The following is a 12276-nucleotide window of genomic DNA, read 5'->3' as shown; positions in this document are numbered from 1 at the left end:
ACTGCAGGACTGACCGGTTCCGTTACAGTACCATCCCAGCCATGGTTTGCATGCTGAACAGTTGACAATCGACATCATTTTTGCCTGTATCTGTTGTTTATTGTATTTTAATACGATCAATTGTACTCACAATTCAGCATTTGGCTGCCATTTGTCCTACAATGTTCTGTTGAAAAAACTGAAAAAGAAACTCTCTCTCTCTCTCCCCCACACACACATTCAACCCCCCCCCTCTCTCTCTCTCTCTCTCTCTCCCCCACACACATATTCAACTCCCCCTCTCTCTCTCTCTCTCCCCTCCACAAACACATGCAATCCCCTCTCTCTCTCTCTCTCCCCTCCACACACACATTCAATCCCCCTCTCTCTCCCCCTCCACAAACACATTCAATCCCCCTCTCTCTCTCTCCCCCTCCACACACACATTCAATTCCCCCCCCTCTCACTCCCCCCTCCACACACACATTCAATCCCCCTCTCTCTCTCTCTCTCTCTCTCTCTCTCTCTCTCTCTCTCCCCTCCACACACACATTCAATCCCCCCCTCCACACACACATTCAACCCTCTCTCTCTCTCTCTCTCTCTCTCTCTCTCTCTCTCTCTCTCTCTCAATTCAATTCAATTCAATTCATTTTGCTTTATTGGCATGACGTAACAATGTCCATATTGCCAAAGCTTATTTTGGATATTTACAATATAAAAAATTAATAAAAAAGAGAATCAAAATTGTCAACGGGACAGACTGGCAGCAGTAACAACAATAACCAAGGGTCAAAATAACCATACATTCAACAATAACAATAAGCATACAGTAGAGTACATGTGCAGGTTGATTGGTCTGTCAGACACTGTCCCTCAACTTATGGCCGGCAGTAATGTAGTGCGCTGCCAACCCACAGCTCTCTGCGTCCTCCCCCAACAGGACGGGTAGCCTATCCTCATCAGAGAGGTGTTAGCCACGGTGTACTGACGATTTAGGGCCAGATAGCACTGCATTTTGCTTTGTGCTTGTGTTTGTGTTTCCCAATAAGCAATATAATTTTGTTTTGACTGTGTTGTAATTTGGTTTATCCTGATTGATTGGATGTTCTGGTCCTGAGGCTTCAGTGCGTTAGTAGAACAGGTTTGTGAACTCAGCCCCAGGACCAGCTGGATGAGGGGACTCTTTTCTTTGCTCAGCTCTTGGCATTGCAGGGCTTGGTAATGATATGAGAGGGGGTCACTGTATTTGAGATGTTTCCAAAACTTAATTGCTCTTTTGAGTTTTTATTATTAGTGGATATTGGCCTAATTCTGCCCTACATGCATTGTTTGTAGTTTTCCTCTGGACATGTAGGATAATCTTACAGAACTCTGCATGCACGGTTTCAATGGGGTGTTTGTCCCATTTGATGAAATCTTTTTTGCAAGTGGACCCCACAACAATGGCCAATTCGTTAATGTAAATTCGTTAATGTAAATATTGAAGAGTGCAGGGCTCAGATTGCAACCCTGGCGAAGGCCCCGCCCTTGGTTAAAGAATTCTGTTATTTTCTTACCAATTTTAATGCTACACGTATTGCCAGTATACATTGATTTAATTGTGTCATATGTTTTACCCCCTACACCACTTTCAATAACTTTGTAGAACAGTCCTGTATGCAAAATAGAATCAAATGCTTTTTGGAAGTCGATAAAGCAAGCGTATATTTTGGGGTTATGAGTCCTTGATTCCAGATGTCAGGGAAATAACCTACACTCAGGATCAAATTAAACAGTTTTAATATAGCCAATTCAAATTTTGCACTAGTGAGTTTGAGCATCTCCTTTTATGATGCCATCAGGTCCACATGCCTTTTTAAATTTGAGAGCCTAAAGTTTCTTATAGAGCTCCTGGTCAGTAATTGGGGAGTCCAGTGGATTTTGATTGTCCTTTATATGTCACGCCCTGGTCTTAGTATTTTTGTATTTTCTTCATCTATTTGGTCAGGCCAGGGTGTGGCATGGGTTTTTGTATGTGGTGTGTTTTGTCTTGGGGTTTTTTCATATTGTATTGGGATTGTAGCTTAGTGGGGTGTTCTAGATTAGTCTATGGCTGTCTGAAGTGGTTCTCAATCAGAGGCAGGTGTTTATCGTTGTCTCTGATTGGGAACCATATTTAGGCAGCCATATTCTTTGAGTTTCGTGGGTGATTGTCCTTTTGTTCCTTTTCCTGTCCTTATGTCTGTCGTGTACTAGTTTGCACCAGTATTAGGCTGTTTCGGTTTTCGTTACGTTTACGACTCTCCTTCACCTATAGAAAGCCGTAACATTATAGCTTTTTCTAATCCATTCAACTTCTCATGAATTTGGTGTTCTGCGTTTGTGTCAATTTGAACGGTGTTGTAGAGTGTTTTGAAATGGGTTGTCCATATGTCACCATTTTGTATCGCTAATTCCTCTTGTTTAGATTTTTTAATTTTTTTTCTCCAATTTTGCCAGAAGTTGTTTGTGTTTATGGAGTCCTCAATTAGTGTCAGCTGCTTGCTGTTGTACTCTGCTGTTTTGGTTCTGAGTGTACGCTTATAGAGTTTTAAAGTCTCACAGTAATGAAGGCGTAATTCACCATTATTTGGGTCTCTGTGCTTTTGGTTGGATAGTGTTCTAAGTTTATTCCTTATAATTCTACAATCTGCATCAAACCAGTTGTCATCTGTGGTCTTTTTTGTTTTGTATCAATTTCAATTGTGCTTCTTTTGTCGTTTGCCTGAATATATAGTTGATGTTTTGTACTGCCAGATTGATGCCTTCTTTACTGTGAGTGAATGTGGTGTCCAGAAGGTCATCTAAGACTATTTGGATATTTTGGTTCCAGGTTGCTTTCTGGTATTTTTCTGTGCTGTTTTCTGTTTTCCATCTGTATGAATGTCTGATGTTGTACAGCTTACTGGGCTGTGAATGTGTGGTTGTTTCCATGTCTGTTCTTTTGAGGAACAACGTAATTTGGCTGTGATCAGACAGAGGTGTTAGTGGCTTGACAGTGAATGAGCTGAGAGAGAAATGGTCAATGTCTGTGATCATATAGTCTACTGTGCTGTGGCCAAGAGGTGAGCAGTAGGGGGTCTCCCAAAAGAGTCCCCCAGTAACCTACCATCGACAAAGTACAGACCCAAGCTTCTACAGAGATGCAACAGATCCCTTCTGTTTTTGTTGACAGTGCTGTCACTTTTGTTTCTATGGGGGAGATTAAGACAGTTAGAGACACTATGACTATGGTCCCCTCGTGTGCTCATTAGATCTCTGTTCCTGTGCACGCATTTGTGTCTCTCTCTCTCTCCCCCCACACACACATTCAATCCCCCCCTATATATCTCTCTCTCTCTCTCTGTCCTGGATTCTGTGTGCACTTTAGTTATGGAATTGTCCCAAAAAGTCAAACCCCGCCCATCTGACACTCCAGGCAGGCTCAAACAACCGCTCAGAATTTATTTTAAGCCAAGGGTGTATTCACTAGCAACCAAACAGAAGCAAACGGCTATAACAGGGAGGGACGAACCTGAACATGTCCAATAAGAAAGGCTTGTTTTCTTTGATAATAGTTTCCCGATGCAAAACATTTTGCTACGGTGTGCACTAATGAACACACCCCAGGTCTGCTTCCTTTCCTCCTCAGCCAATCACCTTTTCTGGAGGCCTCGAAGCTGTCAAAGATGTTTATTCTCTGGATGTCATATGTGAGTGTGGTGTTGGGCAGCAGGGTGCGGTTCCTGTTGATTGTGTTCAAGGCAAATTTAAAGGCCAGTTCTTCTGCTCCCGACGGGCCGCTTTCGATGGATTCAAATATTCCTCCTGAAGGATAAAATAACAGGCGAAAGAACAACAAGGTTAAATCTCAGGTTCAGTTTGGTTCAGTTTGTAGACCGTGGACGTTAACGGTTAGCACTACCACAAAGCCCAAGGATCCTTCCACCCACACCGTCCAAACCTCTCAGTGAAGTGCAGTTACCATGGGGATTGGAGGTCTCTCTCTCTCTCCCTCTCTCTCACACCACACCACACCAGACTAAACTGTAACAGATCCACTGCAGGACTGACCTGTTCCGTTACAGTACCATCCCAGCCATGGTTTGCAGGCTGAACAGTTGACAATCAACATCATTTTTGCCTGTATCTGTTGTTTATTGTATTTTAATACGATCAATTGTACTCACAATTCAGCATTTGGCTGCCATTTGTCCTACAATGATCTGTTGACAAAACTGAAAAAGAAACTCTCTCTCTCTCTCTCCCCCACACACACATTCAATCCTCTCTCTCTCTCTCTCTCTCTCTCAGTAGTGAACTAAGCCCCTTTGAACTTTTTAATTACTTACAATCTCCATGATTGGAAAATGATGTCCAGATGCTTCGCTTTCATGCTGTTCAGAATCATGAACCGAATTGACAGCAACTTATGTATAGCATTGAAAGGACTCTAAAATCGATTACAGATAAGGTTATTATGTAGTAGTAGTTTAAAATCCAAATACCTCAAATAATCCATTGACCTCCTAATAATCCCAATAACATACATGTATTAGATGACAGTACCATCAACAAAAAACTTTTAGGTAAAATCAAATGAAACATTTTCAGATGCATCATTCCAGAGTTCAGGAGTCCAAAGTTTCTTCCCCATAGCTCTGTTTCCTGGGCGAGCTGAGAGTTTGACGTGATCCAAGCTGAAAGAGTTTCACTGAGCATTAAAGCTGGTTTATTGATTCAATTATAGCAGAGGAGAGAGAGAGAGAGAGTGAGTGAGAGGAAGAATGAGAGAGGGAGTGAGGGAGAGAGCAAATGAAAGAGGACCAAAGCACGCTGTCCCAGACCCTCTGCAAGGGGAGAAAGGAGAGAGAGAGAAGGAGAGAAAGTGTGATGAGAGAGAGAGTGAGAGACCAAAGGAAGAGAGCATAGGAAGATGGGAAGGGAAGGAGTGAGGAGGACAGATAGAGGGAAAGAGGGAACAAAGAGAAGACCTCCTAGCAGTGGCAGGAGCAAAAGCAATGACCGAGAGAAGAAGAAACAGGCTCTACCAGCTAAAGGCTTCATCGATAATTGTCATCATCATGCATAATTCTTCGGTGGATTGAACATCACAATAGTCATGCCTCATTTACGAATGCTTAACCGACACATCAGACTGCAAGCTATTGCATCACTGAGAGAGGTGATCTCAGAAAGCTACAGTAATTAACAAGTTACAACACCATGCTATGCCCCTTCAAATTGAGTTGACCTGCTCAGTGAGTCCCAAAATGAGTGCTTCCTGCACTGTACTATAGTTCATGCCAGGGAAAAAGCTATGCATAGAGGGGAAAAGCAATTGAAAAACCACAAATTCTCTTTAATGAAAAGTACTAATGCAATAGATGCATTTTTGTCCCCTTAATATGTGTTAGGTTAAGGTCTTATATAGACTGAATAGCTGCAACGTTGTCACGACTCCGACCGAAGGGGGCTCCCCTTCCCGTTCGGGTGGCGGTCGTCATCGCCGGCCTACTAGCTGCCACTGATTCTTTCCTCCCCCTCCTTATGTGTTTATTGACTACACCTGTTTTGAGTTGGGTATAATTAGTGAGGCTTTATTAGTCAGCCGGCCCGCCTGGTTCTTTGTGCGGGATTAATTATTGTGACCTTCTGTTTTGTAGTAGAGGAACGTGTTTGTTCCTGGTCGTGTATTTTTGTTGTGAGCACCTTGTGTTACGTTTTGTGCATTAAAGAGCACAGCATCGCACTCTCTGTTTCCTGCATCTTGCTCCACACCCACGACACCCGGAGCGTTACAAACGTAAGCGAATGGTTAATTGGCCTCGTATGAAAGAGAATACAATTAGCTGGATCCACTCAAGGATAAGCTTGTGTTGTGAGGATGTGAGAGATGGGCTTCAGAGAGGTTGGCATGGCAATTGCCTCTGTTTCTGCGACCATGGCGAGGAGATATCACCCTTTTGGGAGTCTACGAAGTTCATTCGCTGAAGGAGGGCCACTACGAATGGCATGGAGGGATGGTCTGTCTCAGAGACTAATGGGTAAGAGGTACAGATGTGAGACAGCCGCGTGTCGAGCGCCATGGCAACAGCCGAGAAACCCTGTCGCTAGGGTTGGTAGGCTGGTGGCACAGGTACACCCAGTCACTCAGCTACAGCTCCAAGTCTCTGCAAAGTCAATGAATAGCCTTCTCCTGTAGGTGTTTGTTTTATCCATTTTGGTATAGAAGTCAGTGCGCCGAATACAACAGGAGTAGAACGTACAGTGAAATGCTTACTTGCCATAAGAGAAGTGTGTTAATATAGTCAAGCTTAAATGGTTTGCTGTCTTCCAGTGAAATAGTCCTGCCAATTCTTGTCAAAAGTGGAGTGGCACTATGCAAGGTAGAGTGTGCTAAAAGTTTTTGCCTTTTAGATTGTAATGATTAAAATTATATGTACAGGGAGTACCTGGTCCAAGATCATCACCCTTATTCCAAGACTCTTTTTGTAGACGGACCAAATGAAAGACTAATGGAGAAATGGTTAACCCTCCCTAGTGGCTAACTCCATTTAAATAGTGCTGTATCACAAAGCTCGTTCCTCGCAATCTTACAGTGTGTCAGAATATTTCACCCTGTCAGGAAGAAAACTACAATATCCGTCACAAATTAGGCCAGTGTGTGTGGCAGGGGAATGTATCGCTATCTCCCTCCCTCGGACTCATTCCCTTCACCCCCCCTCTCTCTCTCCATCGCTCTCTCGTTCAGACTCTTATCAAAATGGGTCATTGTCATACTCTGGTCCATTGTTAAGATTACATAAAGTGACTGTAAAAGTAGACTTTCGCTCTCATCGCAGAGTCGGAGCCAATGGTCAACCATTAACTCGGGAGGAAGCTTGTTTAATGTTCACATCTGGGCTTCGGACGAATCAACGGCCAGCAGCAAGGGAAGAGTGGAAGAGATTACTGTAGTGTAGTCTCCATCTTGACTAGTGATAATTATCAGATAAGGTGAACAGCAATGGTGATAGGGATGACTAAAATCTGAGGGCTCTGGTTTTACAGTCCAAAATGTTGGATTTTATGGCGATTAGGATCTATGATCCAATAGTTAATTGCAGATAATCAATTCCAGGGGGGCATTTTCACACGTGTAGTTGACACTTAGAAGGAATTAAAAATGGTTAATGTGGACTTAATCCTAACTTGAGATCATTTAAACTTTCATGTATTCATGAAAAATGTCTTTAACGTATATCAAATCAAATTGTATTAGTCACATGCGCCGAATTCAACAGGAGTAGAACGTACAGTGAAATGCTTACTTACGAGTGCCTAACCAACAATGCAGTTAAAAAACAATAAGAATAAGAAATAAAAGTAACAAGTAATTAAAAAGCAGCAGTAAAATAACAATAGTGAGACTATATACAGGGGGTACAGAGTCAATGTGCGGGGGCACCGGTTAGTCAAGGTAATTGAAGTAATATGCACATGTAGGTAGAGTTGTTAAAGTGACTATGCTTAGATGATAACAACAGAGAGTAGCAGCGGTGTAAAAGGGGGGAATGTAAATAGTCTGGGTAGCCATTTGATTAGATGTTCAGGAGTCTTATGGCGTGGAGGTAGAAGCTGTTTAGAAGCGTCTTGGACCTAGACTTGGCGCTCCGGTACCGCTTGCCGTACGGTAGCAGAGAGAACAGTCTATGACTAGGGTGGCTGGAATCTTTGACAATTTTTAGGAGCTTCCTCTGACATCACCTGGTAAGGAGGTTCTGGTTGGCAGGAAGCTTTACCCCAGTGATGTACTGGGCCATACGCCCTACCCTCTGTAGTGCCTTGCCGTCGGAGGCTGATCAGTTGTAATACTAGGCAGTGATGCAGTCAGTCAGGATGTTCTTGATGGTGCAGCTGTAGAAACTTTTGAGGATCTGAGGACCCATGCCAAATATTCTCAGTGTCCTGGGGGATTAGGTTTTGTTGTGCCCTCTTCATGACTGTCTTGGTGTGCTTGTTTGTTGCTGTTAGTTTGTTGGTGATGTGGGTCCTCTCAACCTGTTCCACTACAGCACCGTCGATGAGAATGGGGGAGTGCTCGGTCCTCTTTTTCCTGTAGTCCACAATCATCTCCTTTGTTTTGATCACGTTGATGGAGAGGTTGTTATCCTGGCACCACACAGCTAGGTCTCTGACCTCCTCTCTATTGGCTGTCTCATCGTTGTCGGTGATCAGGCCTACCACTGTTGTCATCGGCAAACTTAATAATGGTGCTGGAGTTGTGCCTGGCCGTGCAGTCATGAGTGAAAAGGGAGTACAGGAGGGGACTGAGCACACACACCTGAGGGGCCCCTGTGTTGTTACCAACCCTTACCACCTGGGGGCGGCCCGTCAGGAAGTCCAGGATCCAGTTGAAGAGGGAGGTGTTAAGTCCCAGGGTCCTTAGCTTAGTGATGATCTTTGAGGGCACTATGGTGTTGAATGCTGAGCTGTAATCAATTAATAGCATTCTCACATACAGTAGGTGTTCCTTTTGTCCAGGTGGGAAAGGGAAGTGTGGAGTGAAATAGAGATTGCATCATCTGTGGATCTGTTAGGGAGTAATACAAATTGGAGTGGTTCTAGGGATTCTGGGATAATGTTGCTGATGTAAGCCATGACCAGCTTTTCAAAGAACTTCATGGCTACAGACGTGGGTGCTATGGGTTGGTAGTCATTTAGGGACGTTACCATAGTGTTCTTGGGCACAGGGACAATGGTGGTCTGCTTAAAACTTGTTGGTATTACAGACTCGGACAGGGAGAGGTTGAAAATGTCAGTGAAGACACTTGCCAGTTGGTCAGGGCATGCTCACAGTACCCATCCTGGTAATCCGTCTGGCCCTGCGGCCTTGTGAATGTTGACCTGTTTAAAGGTCTTACTCACATCGGCTGCGGGGAGGATGATCACGCTGTCTTCCAGAACAGCTGGTGCTCTCATGCATGTTTTAGTGTTATTTACCTGGAAGCGAGCATAGAAGTAATTTAACTCATCTGGTAGGCTTGTGTCACTGGGCAGCTCTCGGCTTTGCTTCCCTTTGTAGTCTGTAATGGTTTGCAAGCCATGCCACATCCAAGGGGCGTCAGAGCCGGTGTAGTCCTGTATTGACGCTTGCCTATTTGATGGTCCGTCGGAAGGCATAGCGGGATTTCTTATAAGCTTCCCGGTTAGAGTCCCACTCCTTGAGAGTGGCAGCTCTACCCTTTAGCTCCGTGTGGATGTTGCCTGTAATCCATGGTCTGTGGTATTTAGGTACGGTCACTGTGGGGACGACATCATCGATGCACTTATTGATTAAGCCAATGACTTATGTGGTGTGCTCCTTAAGATACTCCCCATCCCGGATCCGGGATCGTGAATAAAGCCTCAGGCTCATTAGCATAACGCAACGTTAACGATTTCTGAAAATTGCAAATAAAATGAAAATAATGCGCCTGCTCTCAAGCTTAGCCTTTTCTTAACAACACTGTCATCTCAGATTTTCAAAATATGCTTTTGAACCATAGCAAATCACTAATTTGTGTAAGAGTATGCTAAGCTAGCTTAGCATTTTGAGTAGCATTTAACACGCAACATTTTCACAAAAACCAGATAACCAAATAAATAAAATCATTTACCTTTGAAGAGCTTCAGATGTTTTCAATGAGGAGACTCTCAGTTACATAGCAAATGTTCAGTTTTTCCTGAAAGAATCTTTGTGTAGGAGAAATCGCTCCGTTTTGTACATCACATTTGGCTACCGAAACGAACCGAAAATTCAGTCACCAAACTTTTTCCGAATTAACTCCATAATATTGACCGAAACATGGCAAACGTTGTTTAGAATCAATCCTCAAGGTGTTTTTTCACACATCTCTTCATTGATATGCAGTTCGTGGAAGCCTGCTTTCCCTTCAGAATCGCATGGAAAAATACCAGCAGCTGAAAAAAGATGCACCAATTTCGACGGAGGACACCGGGCGGACACCTGGAAAATATAGTCTCTTACGGTCAATCTTCCAATGATATGCCTACAAATACGTCACAATGCTGCAGACACCTTGGGGAAACGACAGAAAGGGCAGGCTCATTCCTCTCGCATTCACAGCCATATAAGGAGACAATGGAAAACGGAGCCTCAAAAATCCTGCTGGTTTCCTGGTTGCCGTTTCATCTTGGTTTTGCCTCTAGCTCCTGTTCTAGGGCACCCACAGACAATATCTTTGCAGTTCTGGAAAATTCAGAGTGTTTTCTTTCCAAGGCTATCAATTATATGCATAGTCGAGCATCTTTTTGTGACAAAATATCTTGTTTAAAACGGGAACGTTTTTCATCCAAAAATGAAATTGCGCCCCTAGAGTTTCAAGAGGTTAATGCCATTGGAGGAATCCCGGAGCATATTCCAATCTGTGCTAGCAAAACAGTCCTGTTGCTTTGCATTTCATCTGACCACTTTTTTTTGATTGAGTCGCTGGTGCTTCCTGCTTTAATCTTTGCTAGTTAGCAGGAATTAGGAGGATAGAATTATGGTCAGATTTGCCAAAAGGAGGGCAAGAGAGCTTGTATGCATCTCTGTGTGTGGAGTAAAGGTGGTCCAGTGTTTTCCCTCTGATAGAAATTTGGTAAGACCGATTTAAGTTTCCCTGCATTAAAGTCCACGGCCGCTAGGAGCGCCCTTCCTGTTTTCCTGTATGGTGGAATACAGCTCGTTGAGTGTGGTTTTACTGCCAGCATCAGTCTGTATTGGTATGTAGACAGCTACGAAAAGTACAGATGAAACCTCTCTAAGTAGATAGTGTGGTCTGCAGCTTATCGTTAGATACTCTACCTCAGTCGAGTAAAACCTCAAACTCCTTTAGATATTGTGCACCAGCTGTTATTTACATAAATACATAGTCCACCGTCCCTTGTCTTACCAGACGCCGCTGTTCTATCCTGCCGATACAGCGTATTTCCAGCCAGCTGTATGCTGATAATGTCGTCGTTCATCCATGACTCCGTGAAGCATAAGATAATACAGTTTTGAATGTCCCATTGGTAGTTTATTATTTTGCGTAGGTCATCAATTTTATTTTCCAAAGATTGCAGGTTTGCTAGCAGAATGTTGTTCATCTCAAACTATGTTCATAACCATGTTCATCTCAAATTAAGATTCAGTCCAACAGGACAGAAAAGAGAACAATCTCATTTGTGAGTGGAGGGGGAGAGGGGACAAAGAGAAGCTGAGCTGAGAGAGAATACGGAGGACAGATAGACAAAGACGAGAGGGGTATACAGACAGGCAGACAGGCAGAGAGGCAGACAGACAGACAGATTTCCATCAAATGGGCGACAGATTTTCATGTAAATATTTGAAAATGTGTTTCCATCAAATTGACTTGTTGCATATAAAAGGCTATGCGTGTTGGCGTAGTGCACATAAAAATATTACAGATTAATAAAAAACAAGTTAAATGGGTTTCCATTGCATTTTCAACTCAACTGATGTTTTTTTCACCAAAAATGTTGCATTATATAGCAAGTGTGCCCACTCTGTTATTGGCCCATGCCCTCTAGCCAACAGCTCGTAAATACAGTGCGGGAATAGCTTACATTATGAGATTATTATGGACAAAAAAACTAGATAATTTTTATTTGTCAAATGGCAGCCAAGCATTGATGATCATGTCTCCTGAATAAGACCATCACTATTTATTGGAAAGGAGCATCAAGCTCATCACGTTGCACTTTCACCACGCTGTGAAGTTAATTTGATGTTATTTCATCTATAGCCTAATAAACTGCATGCTTTCCCGATGAGGCACTGTGTGAGGAACACACTCCAAGTTATATAAAATTAAAAGTGTTTCCACATATTTCTTGCATCATTTATTTTACAGAGAGAAAAAGATCCCACCTTGTCTAGCTTATTTTTCTTTTGTCAACATATGAAAAGTTCTGTTTCCATCAACCCTTAATTGTTTTTATCCGACATGAACTCTACTTGCAGAAAAAGGTTTGATGGAAACCTGGTTAGAGAAGGAGAATGAGAGAGAGAGAGGAGGAACGAAAGAAAAAGAGAGAGAATAAGACAACCTTTCCCTAAATCCTCAGGGTTATAGAGGAACTGACGAAGGTTCCTCTCCCTGGCTTTCACAGTCCGTTTCCATACAGAGCATGAGACATTAGACGATGATGGCAGTTTGCTAACATGAGGAAAGGAGCTGGGTGCCTAGCCTGTACAGAAGCATGCCACTGACCAGAAGGGGGGGGGGATTGAGCGGGAGAGAGAAAATGAGAGAGTGAGAAAGAAAC

At 43.2% G+C, this 12276-nt stretch overlaps 1 pseudogene; it reads right to left on the bottom strand.

Moving 5' to 3' along the window:
* LOC135557366 (glutamate receptor ionotropic, kainate 2-like) overlaps window positions 1–12276 on the bottom strand; it is a 192369-nt pseudogene that overhangs the window by 143788 nt on the left and 36305 nt on the right.

The sequence above is a fragment of the Oncorhynchus masou genome, chromosome 16 (genome assembly GCF_036934945.1).
Source record: "Oncorhynchus masou masou isolate Uvic2021 chromosome 16, UVic_Omas_1.1, whole genome shotgun sequence".
In the NCBI taxonomy this organism is placed as follows: Eukaryota; Metazoa; Chordata; class Actinopteri; order Salmoniformes; family Salmonidae; genus Oncorhynchus; species Oncorhynchus masou.
This window is presented reverse-complemented; position numbering and strand designations above follow the sequence as displayed.